The sequence below is a fragment of the Anopheles gambiae genome, chromosome 3, assembly GCF_943734735.2.
Source record: "Anopheles gambiae chromosome 3, idAnoGambNW_F1_1, whole genome shotgun sequence".
NCBI lineage: Eukaryota > Metazoa > Arthropoda > Insecta > Diptera > Culicidae > Anopheles > Anopheles gambiae.
In genome coordinates this window covers 33,193,282-33,216,823 of record NC_064602.1, presented here as the reverse complement: position 1 = coordinate 33,216,823, position 23,542 = coordinate 33,193,282, and the positions used below count along the sequence as shown (strand labels likewise).

General features: G+C 43.5%; 1 protein-coding gene across 2 annotated transcripts in view; it reads left to right on the top strand.

Annotated features, from left to right (window-relative positions):
* The window catches only part of LOC1269227 (ankyrin repeat domain-containing protein 29), a 238,270-nt gene that overhangs the window by 144,697 nt on the left and 70,031 nt on the right, over positions 1-23,542 (top strand). The gene's annotated exons all lie outside the window — the stretch shown is intronic.

The window sequence follows — 23,542 nt, the reverse complement described above, 5'->3', positions numbered from 1 at the left end:
ACTCTTTCACTCTCGTTGCGATTGGAGCACCGTTTTGCACGCCCGCCCCGGCTACGTTGCGCGTGCTATGATGGCGGGAAGGAAATGGTTAAATGAAGGCCATTTTGTTTCTGCACGAGGAGGTAGGTTGTGCGTTCTGGAAGACTGGTGTGTGTGTGTGTTTTTTATTTTCATTCAGTTGACGGGAAGTGAACTCTTCTTTTCTTCGGGGTAGGCTTTGTTTTCAGTCGATCGAAACCGGGGGGAGTTTTAATTGGGTAATGAAGACGCACCATCGCAAGGTGTTTGTGTGTTTGTGTGCTTTGAAAGAAGAGCTAAAGGGTTCGGTGGGGTGGATGGTGTGGTGTGTCGCAAGTTGATGCCAAGGGTGTGTTTTGTGTGTGCGCACCCTTTTACACTTCACCCTGAAAAGTGCATTTTGGAGCATTTTTTCCTCCCTGTGGTTCTTTGTTTTTTTCGGGCTTCGGAAGAGGAAGTCTGACAGGTGTTATGGTTTTGGGTGCACAAGGAGGGTGGGGTGCAGGTGTTGGATTTCCGGCTCGATCACGATTGGATCAGCGTGCCTGCAATGCTGCAGGGACGATCGCTAATGGGGTAAAGTATTCACAAAAATGGCGATGGTTTTGGTTTCGGCTCGTTTGCCATCTATAGGTTTCTGTTTTCGTACCGTTTGCATCAATTACAGCAGTTTTGTTTGGTTTGAATTATGTTTTATTTTGGCTGTAACATTTGTTTTACAAAACTTTACGTTTTTGGTCCTTTTTCTGTTATTTAAAAAAATATCTCCAATGCTCTAGCTCTTGGAGTTTTTCATATTATTTCTAATCTCTACTCACTCTAATTTATTAATTGTTTGTTTTTCTTTTTGCTTCTTTGAGCGAAGTACTACGTTCTTCAAACTTTTAGTCTTTAATTGTTTTATTTAATAAGTTTTTATCATGTTTTAATTGTGTGTTTCATGTTACTTTCGTTTTTTCTAAAATCTTTTGGGATTTGTATTTTGCAGCGTGCCTGCAATGCTGCAGGGACGATCGCTAATGGGGTAAAGTATTCACAAAAATGGCGATGGTTTTGGTTTCGGCTCGTTTGCCATCTATAGGTTTCTGTTTTCGTACCGTTTGCATCAATTACAGCAGTTTTGTTTGGTTTGAATTATGTTTTATTTTGGCTGTAACATTTGTTTTACAAAACTTTACGTTTTTGGTCCTTTTTCTGTTATTTAAAAAAATATCTCCAATGCTCTAGCTCTTGGAGTTTTTCATATTATTTCTAATCTCTACTCACTCTAATTTATTAATTGTTTGTTTTTCTTTTTGCTTCTTTGAGCGAAGTACTACGTTCTTCAAACTTTTAGTCTTTAATTGTTTTATTTAATAAGTTTTTATCATGTTTTAATTGTGTGTTTCATGTTACTTTCGTTTTTTCTAAAATCTTTTGGGATTTGTATTTTATCTCACTAATTAAATTGTTAATTAATTACTAAATTGTTTTGTCCACGCCTGGGACGACCTTTCTAAGCAGTTTAATTATTGTTTGTGTTCTTCGTCCTTTTCTCCAGTTCCAATCCATTAGAAACACGTTTTTTTTTTTATTTATCCCGTAGTCAACCAAACAATTGCTAGGTGCAAAAACAAATGTTATGTTCACAGTCGTCCTTCGCTTGCTCCACTAGGGACAGTTATACAGCTCCAAGCAGGAGGGAAGAAACTCATTTTAAAGAAACCAGTAAATACTGCTAAAAAAATACCCCTAAAAAATGAAAAAATAAGTAAAATTCATCATTCAAGAAATTAAACCTGCTCAACCGTGTCGTGTTGCATTGTACTACCCCCTCTCCTGCCGGATCACAAGCGCGCCGATGTCTTCATTTCCCGTTGCACTCCGTTGCTGGTGCTGGCGAATCAAAACTCTCGCACCTCGCTTCCTCAACACACCTTCGAAGGTTTTTACGTGTTTCCGTGTTTGTTTTGGCCTGGGTTTTTTTTGTTTTTGGTTTGAAGAGTACAAAAAAACAGAGTGAGGCGCTGTAAAATTTCTGCAAAAAAATCTGCAACTTTGCAAAAAAATAAACGCACAGGAAGACGACGGCATTCCCTACGGAATAGATTTATTTGTTATGACCAGAACGAGATCCGCCGATGGCGAGTTTTACCGGTTTGCTGTACGTTTTTTCCCCCCTCAGCACGTTGCCCGTGTGCGTGCGCGTGTGTGTGTGTGTGTTGCTGTTTGCGTTATTGTACCAGTGCTGACCCCATGGCAACCTTCCGCACCGTGTCCGGGCCATGGCCGGGCGATCCACTTCTGGACGAACTTCTCCAGGCGAGCGGTAAATAAAACAAATCAAACCTTCGGCCACCGGTGGTGCGCGGTGGTGAAGGAAGCGAAGAACGCGGTACTACCGGAAGGGTGGAAGGAGAAAGCGCGCAAAGTAGCGGGTAGAGGAAAAAAAGGGCAGCTTAAAGAACGAATCACAATAATCATAAATCCCGGCTGCGTTTATCTTGCGTTTTTTCTGCCTTTCCACCCCTGCCTTTTGGTCACTCGGAAAACACTTGAGCATGGTCGGTGTTGTTCGCCGGTGATGCCGGTGTTTGCTTGCCTTGCAACTGACCTGTGGGTGGGTGGGTTGGCGGAAGTTAGCAGAAAGGGGAAAGGTTGGGAAAGGTTTGAGGGTAGGGTTTCCCTTTTATCATACCTAGTTGTGCGTTTTTGCTCTCTCCCTCTCTCTCGGTTGCTCTCTGCACACAAACGCGCACCACCTTCCATCATTCATATCGATGTCGCTGGCTTGGAAAATGGAACTACGATTTCCACCGCTTGTGATTTCCCAGCTGCAAAGGAAGGGATAATTCTTATTCACTCGATCTCCGCGGTCCCTAGATACTGTTTTTTTTGTCGCTCGTTTGCCTTCGCTACTGAATGCGGAAACAAAACGCAACGAACGGACGGGATGGGGACACTGAAGCGCTTGGTCAATCTCTTCTTCGGGTGCACTTTTGCAAGATTGTTATTGATTTTTCCGCCTTACCGTTTATTCTCAAGGATTCTTCATTTTTCTTTACCGGCTTCCTGTGTGGAAGGAGGGATTTTCATTCAGCTCTGGGTGGTCGGCGAACGAGAGTTTATTTCAATCCTCCTCCTCCCGCCAGCACCGGGTAAGGTGTAATTTTTCATCTTAAAACGCCCCGGAGAAGCTGGTTCCGGTTGCACTGTTTGCCAGGCGTGGCACAGTGGCTGATGGTGTAGCGTACCGGTGGTCACATCACATCCATGATTAGGAAAGAGATGTTTTTGCGTCCAGATATGCACAAATGATAGTGTTTTCTTTGAGATGTTCTTTTGAGATGTTTTTCCGTTAAAATAATTCTGTATGTCCTCTAGGTTAGTGTCCAAGGTGCCAGTTATGTGGACTAGAACCTCTCCAACTTCAAAAAATGGCGACACAGTGCTTATGGAATCTTATTAGGTGGATTGTTACCGTGCTAATAGACTTAGAGCGACATTGTCTCTCGCACTTAGACGCCCCGTCAATTCTTGGGAAATTGAAGTTTCAGGCATTGAATATCCCAGTAGGGAGTAAAGGTCGAGGACATTATTAAATAGAGAATTCAGATCGACATATTTTGGATCCAATGATCCCCAATTAACAATCAGTGCTTATAGCTAGCTTGGGGCGGTCCCATTGTAAAGTCGTCAACTGGAATGACTCAATAACATGCCCGTCATGGGTTCAAGCCTAGAATGGACCATCCCCCCGTAGCAATGATTGACTATCCGTCTGTGTGGTAATGAATTAAGTCTTAAAAGCCTTATTATAGGCCGGCATGTCCGCGTAGGACGTTACGCCATATAAAAGAAGCTAGCTAAGAAAAAATGTCGACTTAAAGTTGGATTTAAACAATTTTAGGATATTTCAGTCTATTTATCTATTTATTTATCTATCTATTCTTATTAGTTCTTTCTTATATTCGATTATATTATGACGGTAAAATTAGTTATGTCTATTGATGTTTTTTATGTTTTTTTCGCATTGTTCTGTAGTATTAATTCTATAAATAAGTATACTTAAGCTTGTACCAGCTGCATAACTTTCGGAATAAATATGAATAAATATAAAATGAGAAATATAATTCAAGAAGATTTCCTAAATAAATCTAGTTTATGCTTGTGATTCTTGACGAGCGTTATGTGTTTCTCTATGGAAGTCTATGGAATGTCTTGAAGAATTAGCGTTGTATATCATTTCATTTCATTTCATTTCATTTATTTCATACAATATCCGCCATCAAGGCTAAATATAATAGACTTAAAACTAATTTAATACTAACAAATAAACAAAATAATTCATGAAAAACTAAGCCTAACTAACCTAGTCATGACCTAGCAAAAAAGAAAAGAAAAAAAACAAGAGTAGAGCGTAGAGACTATCATAAACTTAACAAAAACAAAAAAAGAGAGTAATAGAAAACTAAGGAGAATAATTAAAGGGAATTAGAAGAAAAAATACGGTTACGGAAAGAGTTAAGAGAGGAGTCGAAATCAAAGAGATAGTAAAAGTGGTTAAACAACCTGAAACAGGACAGAAGAGAGTCATTGAAAGTATAAAGAGTATGACGTGTTTCAATTGACAGAGGATCACGTGGACGAAGAGAACGAGAGGGAACATACAGCGAGATGGACGAGAGTAAATCAGGAGCATCAGTAGCAGAAAGTAATAAGCCACCAATAAAACAAGCCTGAAACACTTGGCGGCGGAAGCTTAAGGAGTGAAGATTGAATAACTGCAATCGCGTTTCATAGGGAGGTAGTGAGGCAGCACCGAACAAACGACGAAAGGCAATCCTGGTAAAGAGGCGCTGAATGCTTTCAATTCTCGAACAGCCATCAATAGTGGGAGGATTCCAGATGATACTTGCATATTCAAGAATAGGCCTTACCAAAGCACAATAAAGGATTCTTAGGATGCTTTGATCTCTAAAAATAGAGGTAAAACGTAAGATAAACCCAAGGGTTCGATTTGCTTTTAGTAGCACCTCATCAAGCTGCAGTTTAAAGTTAAGACGACAGTCAAGTATAATACCAAGGTCACGGATGGACATAACACGAGAGAGGGAAGCGCTAGAGAGAGTATAGTTAAATAAAATAGGAGAAAGAGAGTGAGAGAAAGAAATAACAGAACATTTTTCGGGACACAGGCGAAGTAAATTGGATGAACACCAATGAGCAAATGCATTGAGGTAATGCTGAAGTCTCAGACAATCAGAAGAAGAAGACACAGGTAAAAAGATTTTGATATCATCCGCATAAAGGAGATGACCATCAGGAGGTAAAACATTACAAACATCATTGATGAACAAAGAAAACAGAAGTGGACTTAGCATAAGCATCGTTTGCCTTAAACTGTGCCTTTTTGCATTATGTAATCTAATTATCTGATCTAATTTCAACGTTTCAAATGTTTTTTTTCCAAAATCTGATACAAAACACGTTGTGAAAACAAATAATACATTATGCAATAGTTTTAAACATTGCGGAAAATAGTCAATAAATCCTGTGATTAATTAAAAAAAAAACACACAAAAAAAATCGGAACATCAAAAAATCCTTGGGAAATTAAAAAAATAAACTAACATTTAATCTGTTCGCATGTAACCATGAATCGAAACAAACATTTTCATCAACATTGACCACCGGCAAACCCTTCAATCACACAGTGTGCAGAAAACACTGTCGGAAAAATTTTCCGTTGACTGGTGGAAATCTATCTCCTTCCGCACTCGCATTGCCTTGCTGCGAACTGCTGCTGCTACGATGGACCTTTCTTTGTTTGAACCACTCCGTCCCCTCGGGCCGGAAAAAGCGCGTTACGCAACGGAACAAGAACACTTTCGTCTCCTTCTACTCCTCTTTACAACCCGTTCCATCCTGCCTGATGTGAAGTGATTTGTTTCGGTGCGTCTTTCTAAGCATTTGCACTGAAGGATGCAATTATGGGCCGACCATGTCGCCTCTTCGGTCGTCGTCTTCCCACCACCTGCTTTTGCCCATTTTTATATATTTTAAGTGATGAAAGCCTTTTGCCGCCGGTACGCACGATGCACCTGTCGCCGTATTTCCCCGATTTTTCCACCCATGAATTGCGAATTCGCTCTCCTCCCATTGCAAACCGGCGCGGTCATCGAGTCCCCCCTGGCTTGGACAAACGCAAACACTCTCGCACGCATAAGCGGTCATAAACGGCGCGGGTGAAACAATTTGTCGGGACGATAACGAGAAAACACTCAACAGAGGGGGGGGAGGATGGAGGGTGGAGAAGGGTGACCATTTGGTGGAAGGACCAGAAGGGCAAAGAAAAAGAAGTGCAAGTGTGCTTGTACACAGGAAGAGGCACCACACCGAAACCCGCTGGTACACACGCACGCAACGTGCACTTTGCACATGTTATGCGTTTTGATAAAACTGCCCAGAAAAGCGACGTGTGTGCGTGCACATGTCCCCACCCGTCCATTCCGTTCTTGGGGAGTGCCTGTTTTTTCTGTGTTCCTCTTCTTTTCGAAATGCATTTTTCCCTGTCTCCCGTCGACGGCGCGTCGGTATGACAGAATTGCGTGACTGTGGCGTCGCTCCAACCAACCACACACAGCACCGACTGACACAAAACGTGCCAAACGTGCCAAACCGCGCAGAAACAGCCAACTGTCTTGTAGTGTAATGGAAACATTCTCACCGCCGCCCGACCCGATCGCGGGATCACTCCGGATGGTGTCCGATAATGAGTAATAAATCGTTCGAATGGGGCAAATCGTTAGCGCGGGATTCGTTCGCTTTCGTTTCGGTGAAGCCGGTGAGCAGCCGGGGCGGTCGTCCCCGAGGTGTCGACGGGGGTGTGGTGACTGTGGTGATGTCTTCATGATGTCCGCAACTGCCGCGCGCTGCCGTTGTTATTTTGCGCTTCTTGAGTTAATGCTGTTGGTGCGTTTTCGTCCTCACTTTCCCCCGTTGTCTCACGATGTCTTTAGTGGCTGTTCAGAAGTTTGAATAAATAAATAATTCAATTTGTGAAGCGCTTCCTGCGATGCGCTCTGGACCATGTGTGTGTGTGTGTGTTTGTGTGTACATTGCTGTCGGGGTTGGAGGCCCAAAGAACGGGGGAGGGAGGGAGGATTTAATGCGTTCGTGCAGCAATGCAGATTTTCAAACTAATGAGGATGCATTATATTTGCGAGTGAAAACACTCATCTCCGCTTAAGTACGTTTGCTTTTGTTTTTGGTTTGAAATTGTTTGGTTTCTTATCTGCAGTGGTAGTTAGTTGTTTTAAGATTTAATCCTCACTTCTTATTAGCATTCAGCATATTCTTTTCCAATTCAGTTTGTTACTTTAGTATAGAATAGTTACGAAACTCTTTTTGAACCCATAATTTGTTTTATTTAGTTTTATAGTCGATGAGATTTCGATTAGATGTAGCTTCAAAATTACTTCATTTGCTCTGATGCACTAATTGTCACGCATTTTACAATGAATCCAGTTTTACCTCGTTGTCATCAAATTTGTTTGTCCAAGACGCCTGCTTACGTTTCCTGTTTCTTAATCTTTTAGTCAAAAAGGTTGGATTAAATATAAATACAGATGTGTTGAAAGACAAAACTTATCTTTCTAGTGCCCAATAATTGGTTCTTTTTTTGACAAAAAACTGTGATGTAGAAGTAAAATTTAAGAGCAACAGCAGTATAGTATTGGTTTAATTTATGAATTCTAATTTTAGATAAGCATTTTATTTTATACTTACTTTTTTTTGAACTTTTAAACACCACAAACTATGTTTAAATATGGTTTTGGATATGATTGCTAATGATGGAATGTCCTTTCTACTAAATTCTTGTCCAGGTTTATTGATCATTTTTATATTTCAATTTATTTACTTTGCTTAATTAATCAATTCGTTTAGTGCACAAGAATTAAGTACGCTTTTGCTGCTTTCAAGGCGAAATTTTTAGTTTTTCTCTTATAAAATCCAACGAATATTTTGCAAATTCTACTGACGAGAAAACTAAATTTGTTCAATGAAGAGTTGAATATTGTACTTTATTTTTTCTGTTTTTTCTTGTTAATTTGTTCTTGAAACATTTTATTTTTTTATTTATTTATTAATTTATTCATTTATTCATGTATTTATTTATTTATTTATTTATTTATTTATTTATTTATTTATTTATTTGTTTATTTATTTATTTATTTATTTTTATTAATTTTTTTTCATTTATTTAATCATATGTTTATTTTTATTTATTTATTTTATCATTTATTTTATTATTTATTTATTTATTTATTTATTTATTTATTATTTATTTAAAATTGTGTACCAAAGTGGCCTAACAAAGTATATAATTTTGCTTTAATTAGATCATTTGGAAAGGTCAGATGGTTTTGACAAAAAACCTTTTATAATAAAAAAACAAAAATGTTTTTGTAGAAATATAACTGATTTTGTTTTGGTAAAATCCTTCCATAAATTTAAATAAGATGAGCGAGAGATAGAGAGCAAAATGGAGAGAGTGTGAAATGTAAAGCGAAAACTAACGAGACAACGGTGCAAGTACATCTGCATACTTTTGTTACCCGTTTTTATGGTTTTTTTTTTTCGTTGCGTTCTCGGTCCAACCTTGCACGGCCCCGTGCACTTTGCGGCTCGACGCACTTATCCAGCTGCTGGAAAGGATCAGTCGGATGCTTCAACACGGCCATCCTTTTGGAAAGGCTGGCCTGACCCGGCGAAATACGAGACAAAGGAATTAAGCAAATTTGATCAACATTAAACGCATGATCGACACGAGAACGAAACCAAGCGCGTCAGGAAACTGTATTTTTTGTGTTGTTGTTTGCTCATTCCTCCCTCTCTTTTTGCACTTTTGTTTCTGTGTGTGTGTGTTGCGTTACTCTTTTTTTGTCGGTTGATGCATGTCGCCGCCATCGAATTCTTCACCATTTCTGGAGTGGGGAGGTGGTGTGGGTTATGGGGCCAGCCCGGGGGAGAGGAAAGGACAGTATTTAAATAAGGGCATACACAGGCAACCTCCGAGAAGAGCCAGCGTTCGTTGACCCCCGCGCGTTGATGCCACTGCGGGAGGGGGAAGGATTGGTGTCGCTATTTGTTGGCAGGCCCTGGCCCCGGCAGGCTTCCGATGGAACGCTTCTGATAGTGTCAATCCGGGTGGCACTGGGTGCTGATCGGCTTGATCGACATGCGATTCCCTTGTTCCCCTTTTCGATGCCCCCTTCGGACGACGTGGCTGTGTGTCTTGCCATCTCAGGTGTCGGGTGCCGTTTTGGGGATGGAAACAGTTTCCAACCTTGATCTTGATTGCTGCTGGCTGACGGAGGCTGCTGGGCAGCGGTGGTGTGATACCTGTACCCTGGAAGTGTCTATGAAGCGTGTGTTTGACTATTTGGAGTTTCGGTGGCTGCGGGTAAGGGAGTTGGAATTTCAGTCAAATGAGTTTATTACTAACAAAAAGCCTGGCACCAATGGAGAAGACGCCCGCAAAGTGGAAATGGAAATCATCACTCGGCGTCCTAAATTGTCGCCGTCGATTAAAATTTTAACGCTTGTAATCGGATATCTTTCTACCCCTCGACTCGACTGAAAAACGCGACGGTGCGTGTTCCCGACCGCACCGTGCCGTTGTTGGTGCGTACACACGCAGCCGATCTCACTAGGTAATCCGTTTTTTTGTTGTTCCCTGGAGTAATCGTTCCAGGAATATTACTACCGATCTGTCATCGCTCCACAAAATTCCCCGCTTCGGAGAGGAGAACGATTAATATAGAGGAACCTTTGGCCGAGTAAAGAATGTGCTGCTCTTGGGTACTCTGCAGTTAGGGCCCAAGAATGTGGTGGGCCCAAGATTGGCAAAGAATGATTGAGCAGGAGCTGCTCTGCTGAAACATGATCCGTTTTTGTTTGCTGCGTACTGTACTCCCATTTTTGTTTTCCTTCGACGCTTCCTGGTAACGTTCTGTGCACGATTGATCCACAAATCCAACATCATGCTTCGCTTGCCGGATGGGGGACGTGTTGACTTTGACCGGCAAAGCGTTCTTGACAAGGCTTTCGGCTTCCAGGAGGCCGTCTTGTGCGGATGATTGCTCCTAATGGGACCGAAAACAAGCCGCCGCTTCTGTGAAGACACTGGCTGCGACTGGAAACGAAGCGCGTCTCCAAAGATGGCTAAATGGTGCGCCGGTGCAAAATGGATGCATTCGCGAGGACACGCGGCATTTACCCGACGGCAAACACACCGTCAGGAGTGCCAAATCCAGCCGCTCAGAAAAACCGTTGCGGTCCTTTGGCTTTTTCCGCCGATGCGATGTTTATCGTGAGATGTTTCAAAAAATTAATTTTACGGTCGCCCCAAACTAACAAACGCATCAGCGGGCAGGCGAGTACAGTGTTGTCTCGTTGAGCTCGAAAGGCAGTCCTCGCTCGCGCCCCCCAAAACGAACGAGAGTAACACGAGCGCAAAATCGCACACCGATCGCGATCTTCATGTATGTTTGTCCCGGGCTCCGATCTTGTCCGGGATCTCTGATCTGGCTCCATCTGTGTATGAGCTGCAGCGCGGTACGGTGTCAACCGATCATGAAGGAACGTAAAAGGGCGAACCCTTCGGGACGCGCCAAACGAGCAAAGAAGATCCTGTGCGAGTGCGCTCGCGCGCTCGTCCGCGAAGAAGCGTAACATGTAAATTTATCTCGTTACAACGTTTCGTCAACCTGTTGATGGGGCATTTTTGGGACCGTGAGAGTAAGTGCGGGAAAGGTAAGGCGGATTCGGCTTCCTTTCTGGATGACAGCGATCACAGATATTGCTCTGCTGCATTTGGCTGTGGTGATGGATTGGAAAGTATGGCGTTCCTTCGAAATCTCAGGTGAATTTGGGGATAATGTTCTTCGATCTTTTTGGTTTTTGTTTTTGAGTTCCTCAAAGCTGCGAGACCAATTTTCGTGCGCCGCCTGTTGGCAAATGAGCAAAACCCCCACGAGAGAAAGGTACCGTTCTGACAGATGCATGAAGATTGAAGATTTCGTTCATCGGTAAGCGACGAACCCCTGCACTTCCTCAGAGCTGCTCAGAACAGAACACAAGGCGAAATGAGGCGAAACAAGAAGAGATCGGTTTCGGAAGATTTCATCAAATTAATTAGTGGTTTGTTATGAAATATTTATTTCGCCGGTGTGTCTGTGTGTGCTTAGTTACGTCGAACTGCCGGTGTGTGTGCGATGGTCATGGTCAGGGGCATCATCACACTGTCGAGCATTTTTTTTTTAAACATTCACCGAACCTGACTGGCTGACGGACTGACTGACGGGGTCGGTAGGTTTCAAAGTTGAAATGAAAGATCGCTCATTTCATTGCCGGATGAATACGGCGGGTGCTTCCCTCGCCTTACCCTTCCCTCAAGCGGCAACCTCCCCGTTTCGACAACTTATTTTAAATGATGCAATTTTCGGGTCCGACGGGTGAATGGACGCTCGATTCTCGTTGAAGTGTGTTGCTGTTTTTGGGGGGCTTTTTTTTTGCTTTAAACGCGATGGTTTTAAACACAGAAGAAGCAAAAAACAACCCATTCTTTCATTTATTTTTAGCTCATTTTAAGGTGCCCTAAAGCTGAACCAAAAAGTGGAGTTAGAGGAAGGAAGAAATCAACGAGAGGCACAAAAGGGAAGGCAGAAAGGCGATGAATCCTCGCGAAAAATGTTGAAAGGTTGAAGAGTTATCCGGTCGAACAGATCTTGATTTCAATGCGGTCACGGATGGACATTGGTGGTGGTGGTGGTGGTGGTGGTAGTTGCAGCAGTAGTAGTAGTAGTAGAAGTAATAACAACACTGCCAGAAACAGGCCGTTGAAAGGCGAGCAGAGCATGAGTTATGCATGACCGTATGGTGATTTGTGGGGTTAAGGCTTCAGCCAACTCCAAAAACAAAAACAAAAAAAATTGGAATGCCTGTGTATGCCTGGAAAGCGCAGCTAGAGAGAGAGAAAGAGGATCATCGGCTGATGGTGCTGATGCTCGTCCAGCTTGGTTGTGGCCAACAGGGGAGGTTCACAGCAACAACAAAAAAGGATGCTTTACTGGAATATGGAGATTTATTAGAGTGAAGTAAATTCCGCCTGTTTTTTTCCAACAAGGATGACGATGGTGGTGTGCTAGTGGTGGTGGGTTTTGAAAGTTCTTTATTTTTATTTAGCGTTATTCGGCTAGAATGGCCCCCAAAACTAAAGCCTGGCAGAGAAAGAAGAAGCACGGTGGGATGAATTCGCAGCATTATTTCGCGGACGATTTAATGGGCAAGATTTATCAGTGGAAGCTCACCACTCCTCATACCAGCGACAGCTGGGGGACCTTGCTTGGAACACCTTAAATGGGTGTTAGGATGCGTGTGAATGTGTTTGTGCGTGTGTTTCCGTGTGAATGTTTGATACTTAATTTTAAAGGAATTACATGTTGAAAGGTTCACCGGAGGCTAGGATGAAGGATGGTGTAGGTTCTTTTTTTTTTGGGGGCCGCGCGCACAGTTCCAAACTGTTAAAAGGAATCCATTAATTTTCACCACGTTCGCTCTCTTTTCTTGCTCTTACGCACACTTGTGGAGCAAAAGATCACGATGTAGGGAAGGGAGGAAACGGATTTCGGGTGAACCGATTATACGGTGCGTATTATTTATTTATCACCGTTTTGAGATGTGAAGGAAGGCAACAAGAGCATGTGCAACATGGGAAACCTGAGATGCGCGCTTGTAGCGCGCGTAAACCCTGCGATGACCCTGCTCCCCTGGGTGGTGCTGGTGGTGGGTTTGTAGATTTCTTGTTAGCTGTCGTTTGTTGTGGCTCGCACGAAACGAAACATGTCCCCTTTTGTGGTCCATGCGGACGCGACGCAACGCGACGAGCACCGGGTTGTGAAATGTTCGCTGTAGTACATGAAGTTATCGTACCATCAAGCAAGACATGGCCCCTGCGCAGGTCCTCGGGACGACAAGTGCAGTCTAAAGGGGGTATAAAATTACACGCAAAAGTCATGTTGCAAAAGGTGAGCGCGATAAAAGTTAACAACCGGATGAGGAGAGGGAGTCGAAGGGTTTACAATTTTTGGGTTCTGGCCTCCGAACACAACGGGGGAAGTCTTGCGTCGGCTAGGGGACCAACCGGGAATGTGGTAGGGTTGCATTTTTGGATGAATCTTTTCATTTATTAGTGAATAATTAAACCCTTTTTCCTCGGTAATACAGGCGATTATGCTCTATTGCTAGACGATAGTGAGGCTCTAATGCTGCAATCGTTAGTCATGAAAATGGGAAACAAACAACTTGTTATGTAAAAATAGCAAATAAATATCTGAAATTAGTACGCCAGGACGTACCGCCGTTATTATTGGGGTAATGAAAGTTCTGAGTTATGAAACATAAGTTAATTGTAATCCAATCGATTTGAATGTTTCAAATTTATGAATATTTAAGATTGAGAACAGTTTTATCCCAAGGAGTATTAAGGAGAATTGGTGGTGAAATCTGTAATCAAAGTGTATGTAGGGCCAGGTGGTCTCATAGCCTGTTTTTATAACCAAATTTGAACGTCACTTATTAACAGGACGGGTGAAAACTTTTGCTGAAACAGGCTTTTGAAAGGTTGACTAACACACAAAACACTCTTAAAATCTTCATTCAGAAGCAGAAACGATAAAAATCAGTCTTCTAAATTCATACACCTTGGGATAAGCCCACTTTATTGTACCTACTTTGATAGCTGCTCGAACACTGCTATACAATGCAAACAGCTGATAGGCTCAAGTATCGATCTTAAAAGGCAAAAGGGCCTAATATAAGTGTTAATGGTTGTTACAATCGATGTTACAAAATATTGTATTTGGAAAACAAAGCTGATGTCGTCGGAAGTGCTATTATGCATTCCTGCTTCTTTAAACTCTGACAGCTACGTTATTGCAAGTGATATGATCAACTGGGATGACATAATATTACTAAAGTAATATTATTTGTTTGAATTACTTAATATCACCTGATAGTGAAGACAAGGTACAATTAAAGCTATGATTTGGTGTTCATTTTAAGGACGTATAGCATCGTGATATCAAGTGATTTACCGTTTGATAGACGATTGTATGACATTGATTGTTTTTCAACTCGATATTACAAAATATTGAATATTTTTGAAGAACGAAATTCATCTTCAACTAAACAAGTTGCATATATCTTTATCCTTTTACGATTAATTAAACTGGAACGATTGTATAACGTTAATAGACAACGTTTTAACGCACTTAACATCATTGAACAATGATCTTACACCAAATGGAGACAGTTTTAAATAAGACAAGACAGAAGACAATCTAATAATTTTGCTTGGTTTGCAGATGCAGATGAGTCAAGGGGAATGACAATCGATCTGCTTTTACAAATGAGCAGCTGTTTAATCTATGCGATGCCCATTCCTTACACTTCCACAAAATGCAATACCACAAACAGTAAACAGCCTTGTAAAAGCTGTCTAAGTGTAGCAGCAACAAATCACCAGGAGAAGGCATTCGACACACTCGTTCGAACGAAGGGAAACGATTCAAAACGATCCCCCCCACACACGGCAGCAGTTGATCAGAGCCCAACCCAACCGTCTGGCCATATTGATGTGTCCGCTTCCGATGCATGAAAGATGAAAAAGTTAATCTACATTTGATTCCAGTTTCCCGGGTCTCCATCACGATTGCTGCATCTGGTTCGCCTGTTCATCTCCTTCCACCTTCGAAGCGAACACGGGGTTGAAGCATCCAAAAGGAAGTTGGATGGAGAGTTGTCGCTGAATGTAATGCTGTGTTTGTTGCGCGTCCTGGGCCACATATGCACTTTGAGTACGCTCACACACACACACATCACATCGGTGGGTGAGAGTGGAGTTATGAGTATGTTATCAAGATGTTCCGGCAATCGAGCGAACGAGCTCGAACCTTCATCCTTTTGTAACGCTGATTGCAAACCTCCCACCGTGGTGATATGGTACACTACCGTCGATTGGGAATGGCAGGGGGGCGAGTGCGATAAGCGAGCGTACTCTGGGCGAAGGCAACGCCACGAACACCATGCCGAACAAGCTGGATGCAACGCTGAGGGTGGTCAGAGCGTGTTCAATGGTGAAGTGCGTATGTCGCTGCAATTTGTTGCGTTCACCAGCAAACTGTGTCCAGTACGTCCGGCTTGTTGGCAATCTCATCTTGAGCTGTGATGCCTGATGCACCGATGGACGCGCGGGAGATCTGTCGCCCTGTGTGTTGTACTGTGCTGTGTGGCATTAATTTCTTTCTTCCCTTTTTACAACCCCGATAGGTCTTCGCCTATCATCTTGTCGTTGGGGATAGCGTGGCGTGCCTCTCCTGTCCCCTTGTGCCGATAACGGCTACAAATATTATTCCTTTTGTGAATCCAACATTCCACCATCGTAAGAGAGGATATGTGGAGTACGAGGCACGGGTTTGTCAATATATATTTGCACTCCGTCTTCTCCATGTCTTGTTTGCACTGGGCGGCCAAGAAGAAAAGTCGCGAGGATGGAACAAACGAAGATGGAACCTTGGTGCGGCGAGCACACACACACACCCACCGGCGGCCGCCGACGTGTAAGCCGAGTAAGTTGATTGGAAGTAATGGGGTTCTGCCGCGCGGGCGCGCGCTCGTTCGGTCGTCCCGTGGCAGCAGCTGGAGATTCATATACACGCGGAATCTAATCTGCTCGACAGCGAAAAGCAATCTGTCGGAGGAAAAGAACTCACACCCAACACGCGCGCTGCACTTTCCCGGTGGCATCGCTGGTGGGGCAGGGGCCCACATATCGCTCCAATATCTCAATCGTAGTTTGTTCTTCCTGCTTCGATGCCTTTGGCATGCAAGCAGCATCCAGGGGTGTCTGCTTCTTGCCCCGCTCACCCACGGTTTCAATCCCGTACATGCATCAATTAGAAATTCTATATCTTTATAAACGCCATCTATCTTCTTACCACCTTGGCCATGTATCTATCTCCTCCATTTTGCTCCGCTCTAATGTGCCTTGCTACTCTTGCCTTCTTGGAGCTCCGAGCATCCGAGGAGAGTGCTTTTTGCAAGAGATATCTTGCCTAAGATATCCTTTTTCCTACCGTGTCCTACACTGCACTACGCCTTTCCGCTGCTCGCTCGGTGTGGTTATGCTGCCATTGCCTTCTGTCAAGGTCCTCCCGGACTCGGATGCTCCCGGGTCCCCTAGAAAGTGAGTAGGGTTTATCTTTATTTCCTACTTCCCCTCTCCATCTCTCTCTTTCGCCGCCTACAGCACAACAGCAAACGTAAACGACACGGTTTCGGTACAGTCCTACACACACATTCCGGGCGTAAGCGAGGAAACCGCCGCACAAAGCAGCAGCAGCAGCACCACCACCATCAGCGATGTATAACCGTCTTTGCCACGCAGAGATAGAGATTGGGTAGCGGTTCGACTGTGTCTGTGTGTATGCTCATCAATCCTTGAACCCTTTTTCGCTCACAAACAACACCCACCGCGTGTCGGGCTGTACCCCCAGAAAAGGATAAGCCTTGGCAGAGCGAGGTTTTTGTGTGTGTGTGTGTGTGTTGCTTCTTTCGCTTTAAATCCCCCCAAAATAAGGTGCGAAGTTGTTAGCTGATTGTTATCGAGGATCTGTCAAGTGGCGTTGCAAACGAGGTTTTAAAGGCGCGAAGATCTATGTGTGTGGTTTGGGGATGGTAGCATCGTTAGGATGTGTTGTGTAACTGTTTTATTGTCACTTTATGGCTTACGCTGTGAGCTATTGCGCGATTGCACGACTGAACGAAGGGACAGCAAAAGCGCCTAAAGTTATGCAATTTGTCATGCAAAATGTTGTTCTTTAAACGAGTTGCACGAGTTTAATGTACTTCGATCGATACTTTGCATGCTCAATTTGTATTAATTTATGCCACGGCGGGGGAATGGTTTGCCATAAACAGCGATTTTTGGGCCCAACTTATCCGTGGTATGTTCATCACACATTTGTTGGCTCTAGGTTTATAAAGAAATTACGAAAACATGCCTAAAATATGCAATAAGCTTAGCTAAGTATTTGTTTTAAATACTTATTTATTCAACACATTTATGCTCTAACGTATCAAATCATGTAATTTATATTACAATAACCTTTTTCTTTGATTTATATGTGCGGTATATTCGATTAATACTAAAATGGACTTAAATACGCCTAAAGTTATGCAATTCGAACAACAATCATTGCTTTTTAAACCTATTTCACGTGTCACTTACCCACAGTATCGTACAAACTACACACTTATTGGGCAAAATTCGTGCAATGGAGAAGCTGTTTTAATAAATTCATCTTATTCACAACTGACTTGGGCTATACATCTTGTTGTACCCAAAAGTGTCCATTCGGTTTCAACAATACCAATACACATTCTCGAAACACCAAAACAGTAATGCATCGTCGGACTATCCGGGAAGAAATCGACACTTTCTCCTGTACACTCCAGGATACCGGTGGCGGATAAGTTAAAACAAATAATGTACATTCGTGTGGTTTTGTCTACTGCGACTGCCGGGAAGTCCTTCCGCCGTAATGTATCGTGTGTGTGTGTCCGCGCAAGAGCGATGCTTTATCGGTCTGGAATACAAGCGCGAGAGGATGAGGAAGCAAGCGTACACGGAAATCGCACGGAAAAATCAATCGTTTCCATCACCACCACCACTAAGAGCAAGTAAGGAAAACCGAGATCCGTTGGAAAAAGCAATCCACCCTGGGAGAGAGAAGTGGCGGCAAACGCATTAATTTAGATTTTATTTTTATGTCACGCCAACACCAACCACACCACATACACTCGCTTCCTTCCTTCCGTCTCGGGTTTTAGTTTTTCCCGGATGTCAATTTTCTTTTTGTTTGGCTTGCCTCCTCTCCGCGTGCGCAACGGGTTCGTATTTCTTCTTCGCTGGTAGGAACCAACCCGTCCCAACAGTACCGGGGAATACTGGTGCGCTGCAGTTTTTCTTCCCATCATGATGGCGGTCTCATGTTGGCAGCGGTGGTGGTGGTGGTGATGGTGCATTTAATCTCGAATTTCGAACGATTCACATCGACATTTGCGCTCTCTCACACAGAGTCAGGGTCGATACACATCGGGCGTGCTGTGGAAGATGCTGGCGTGTGCTTTATGGAGTTTGGCCCCTGGGGGAGGGGTGGCAAGTGTGTATCGATCGAGCGATGGAAAGGAAAGCGTGCATGTACATCTAATTTATCAAGATAAACACTTAGCACGGTACGATGTGACTTGGGCTCGTCTCAATTTTCCCATCTTTGCCCCACTCCTGTCCACTTATAACCCAGAGAGCGCAAACCAATCAAGATCGATCGATCGAATTTCCGTCGTGTCGTTGGGGATGGGTAAAAACGCCCGGATGGTTAGTTTTTCGCTGGCCTTTGTCTTGCCTAGCCGGACACCAGGGGCTGTTTTCCACATTGCTTCCTTTATTTCGCATGCACTCGCAGATTCTGGTGTTCGCCGTTTGTAGCTCGCGCTCGTCACGATGCGCTCACGAATGGGGAAATCTCACGCCATCCATTTTTGGAGTGTGTGTTGTGTGGCCATAGTCCATAAGGAAGTTCAGAAAGAGCTCAACTGAACGAGGAATGGTCATCGGTAGCATGTCAGCAAGAAGAAGCGACCGAGAATATCGCAAACCAACCACACGGCAGATGTAGAGCAGTGGACTTCCCTGTGCCTCGTTCGCGTAACACAGCGGGAATGATGGAGCATCTTCCAAACGATGTGGTGGTAGCACTTTCTACCTGGGGGAGAGGATGAGGATTTTGGGTGCACACACACACACACGTTAGGAGAGGAAAAATGATACAGAAAAAGAAGTGTGATGTGTGAAATGGATACCAGCAGCACTGCGGTAGTCCGTCCGGTTCTTTGGTTTTAGGATTGGGTTACACTTCTCTCCACACCATTCAGCCCTTAGTGTGTCTGACGATGCAGGGGAGCAATGAAGGCAATGATGCACATGCAATTAATTGCACTCGGTCCTTTCTATCAATCGCGTGATTGGAACGAGGTTTTCAACTTATCTGCTGCGCTGCACTCCCCCTCTTTAGAACCTCGCGCATCTCGTGCCGGGTTCTCGTGCAGAAGTGTCTCGGTCTCGCTGGTCACGCTTCCGGACACGGAATACGTTTGGAGAGGTACACGGTGAAGTGTATTCCGCGCTTGCTGCTGCTGCTACCTTCTTCCCGCAAATCGCATCCCATCGATAGCATCAAAACACCGGACCTGGTCTTGTAATCGTTATCCCCCCGGCTCCGACTGTTACGACTTGTGGAAGTGTCGTTTCAACGATATCCTGACGTTACGTTATTGGGCTTGGGTTCTGCAAAAAAAGCTGTTCTTTTACCACGCGAAATAACCTCAAACTGCTTCCCATTGCTGCTGCTGCTGCTGCCACCGCAGTTCGGTTAATGAAATTTTAATTAGAGAAACGAACTACTTCTACCTGACTGAAGAACTTTTTCAAGAAGTTGGGCGCGCTTCGCAACCGTCCGTTTGCTGGCCAGCATTTCCACGTGTGTGTATGTGTGTGTGTGTGTTTGTACATGTTTCTGTAGCTATCGTCCGATGGCGTAGACACTCGCTGTGCACACTGGACCAATGAATCGGGGAAAGGCGCGTCAGTCACGAGTCTATTTCGCGAACTCAATCCAACGGAGGTCCGGATGACTGTTTATGGCAACAAAAAAAAAGTAACGGGGAGGACAAAGTGGCGCGAATAGACTTGCCAAACCGGAAGTACCGGAGCATGCCAAACGGGAGATATTGAGACTCGCTGGCTTGTCTTGTTGCCACGGTTCATCAATGAAGAAGAAACGGTGTGAGTAAGCGCGAAACGTTGGAGGAAGTCAAAGTCAGGTGAAAATATTGCCCAACCCGGGCCAGGTGAACTTTTTTGCCAAACTAGCGATGGTCTTTATTTTATTCTATGTAGCGATGTTTGTGTGGCTTTCTGTGTTGTGTTCATTTTATATTTGACGGTGACCTTTGAAGGCACACCGAAATGGGGAGATCGAAAGGAAAATGTTCAAGAGGGGACTATGAGGGAAGCGGTTATGGTGCCAGTTTTGAGTTGTGAGTTTTAAGGTCGAAGTTTTCCTCCGAAATGCAGCCCAACTCTGTTATTTGGAATTAGAAAGAGAGAAAGAGAGAGAGAGAGAGAGAGAGAGTGAGAGAGAACAGAAGAGAGGAGAAGATCAACGAATTGTACGCGATCATCTCTTCACCGTGGAGGAAGGATAATTCAGTATCTCTTTCCTAACCGACGACCCTCTTCGGCAAATGGTACCGCTGCTTCGCAAAAGTCGAAAACTTTCCCGCCCATTTCTCTCGGTGAAGATTTGCAGTTTTCAGGGGGCATATTTTTCCTCACTTTCCACTGCCGAATGCAGATGGGTTTGGGCGTCTTCTTGTGATGGAAGTTTCCTTTCGCGATGGAGGGTTTCGTTGTTGTTGTTGTTATGGGAAGCACCGTCGCGGTGTTTCATTCAACTTTGGAGGCCACCCAAAACCGTGCACTTGTGTTTCGTAATTTTTTGGGTTCGAGATACGAAAACGTCTGAAGCGAAAACCTTCCCCGCGCCGGTTCAGGAAATGCCATTTGGAAATGTTGTTCGCTTAAGTAGTTTACTCTTTTGTACCCAACTTGCTAGCTGGTAGATCTTCTCGCGCTGCTCCCGTAGTTGACGCTTTGTTCGCGCAGATCCTTCATTCAGCGTTCTTGTGCATTCGTTCTTTTTTTTGTTGCATTTTTCTCTCCCTTTATTTGAAAGTTTGGTGCGGCGAACGCCAGAAAAAAAACAGGTGCTTCATATTCTTTTTATTAGGAACAGGATAATAAAATATGGGTAATTCTGGCTGGAAACCTTCCGCCGCAACGGTAGTGTCTGTGCCGCGGTAATATCATTATTACTTTGTTATAGTGGAGGGTGTTTTCTTTTTCTTTTTTGTGTGCTGTTGCTGTGCATTGTAGGCGTAGAATTACGAACGCAGCTCGACTTTTTCGTAAGCTTTGGTGTAAGCGGCGCTGAGCTTATGAGGAGCAAATCAGCAGAGGAAGTTTGCTCCTGTTCTCGGGGTAGAAGCGGTTCTTTTATGTGCAAGTTTAGCCCGTTAGCATAATTTGCATTAGTTTGTCGCGACTCGTTATCAAATGTAATGATTTGTATGTTTTTTTACTTTGTAAAAAATTGCATATTTTTTAGGTGGTTTTAAATTCTTTAATGTTTTTTGTTTGCTCTTTATTTATAGATATTCCACATTGTTAGGCGTTTGTTTTGTCTGTTGTTTTTAGAAAGTTAAACTACCATTTGATTATTCGTGTCTTAAATTTTTATAATTTTAGGTAATCAAGATCCTAAATAAAGGGGGTTTAAATTATTTTTTGAAATTATATTACAAAAAACAATATTAGAAAAGATAAAGGCGGCCAAATCAACCAATAAATGAAGGAATAAAATGAGACATGGAAAGAAAAAAGAGCAAAATAACAAGTTGTATATTTGTTGCTTAAACAAAATAGACAAAAAACATGTAATAGAAAATCAACAAATAAGCAAACAGACGGATCAATTGGAAGAATTGTATAAGAAGTTTCAAAAATATAAGGAGACGTAATAAAATGGTATAACATAGTAAAGTTTTAAGAACATCACGATTGGAGAAGCAATGCAATGCTAAAATTAAGAAAAATCAACAGATGAACAAACAAAAATAATACGAGTGACGAATCATATAAATCTACCATAGAATACAGGGTTTTCCAGGGAGTTCTCATAGCTGTGGGACACTTAATGAACTCTTTCTAACGTGAAATGAACTTAATGTTACGGGAATTGGACTCTATAGCACCCTTGTTGGACAAATCCAATAGGAATTTCGAAGGAGCCTGTCCAAAAAGGGTGCCATAGAGTTCGATATCTACCATATGAAGTTCACCGCCAGTAGGAAAGAGTCAAGGAAGTGTCCCACAACTATAGGGACCCCTGGAAAACCCTGTAAATTAATGAGTTAATTAATGTTTCTTCGTCAGGCGAGCTAAAATCCATTGATTCGCAGCACATTGGAAGAAGCACATTGGATGATGCAATTGCTTAAAATAGTACAAAACTAAACAAACACCATAAAACGCAACGCTGGTTTTGTTTTTGCAAATGATCGTGCCCGTTTGTGCTCCAATCCGGTGCCAATCGCTTTCGCGGTGGCAGAGGTGTTAAGTATGTTTGGCTTTTATCGCTTGCACCCCACCCAAAACAAACAAAAGCAGAAGCCAAAACCCTCCCTCCTCGCCGGCTGTAAAGTGCTGAGATCACATACAAAAACAGCAAAAAAAAAAAAACAAAAAAGTGACAAATAACTGCTCGAAGGCGTTCGAAGTCAAGCCCCACACCAACCATATCCCCATTGGTTGCCTCCTGCTGGAGTGGTTTTGCGTTTATTGCTTCCTTCCTGCGCGCGATGCAAATCAAAGCAACGACAACAAACACGAAAAAAAAACAGGAAAAAAGTCAAATTGTGTGGCAACAAGAAGACAGTCGAAGCCAGAAAAAAACAAACACACACATCGGCTGGCATAGAGTCACGCATCACGCAATGTCCGGCTAATTAAAATTTATAATGTACACCAAAAACGCGAGAAACGATAAAACGGGGTCGAAACGGGCCCGGCCGACCGTCGTCGTGTGTTGCCCGTGTTTGCCACCGTGCCACCGGTGGGTCCGGGCCCACATTCTTTACCGACCTCCCACAAGCGTTTGCGACAGCAGCAAAAATGAAAAATGAAAGACCAATTCATTTGCAGCCTGCTGTTGGGGTTGGGGATGCGTCTGTTCGGGCAGGGGAAAGGCTAGGTGTGTGTGTGTTTCTGTGCATTTCAGTGTGCGCCAGCGTTTGTTGTCGATCGACAAGCGAAAATTCGTTTTTTTTTCGAAATGTTGTTCCAATATCACAAAGGAGCACAAAACCCGAAAAAAAAACAACTTTAACTCTCTAATATATCAGAGCCTGTTAAACGGCTCAACAACACATAGTAAGTTAATGGTATTGGGAGGAAGGCCTGCCCTTGTTTGCAGCGGGCGACCGTTCCGCCTGGAAGATGGCCGCTCTTCTTTTGCGCTCTCCAGCGCCCCCGATGCATGGGTAATTGAACAATCATTGATGCTATCGACTTCCTTCTAGAGGTTTTCAGGAATTTAGATTAACTTGCATAGATTTTAAGGCATGCGGGGTGCACCGGCGAGCGATAGCAAACGCAGCGCATCTTCCCATACTTTTCCCCGGGGAAGTTGAAGTTTTGTTCAACCGTTTGTGTGTGTGTGTGTGTCCTCGTAATGTACGTGAGACGAGACTATCTACCCGCACGAGATGTTCTGTACGGACTGCAGCTGCTGCTGGA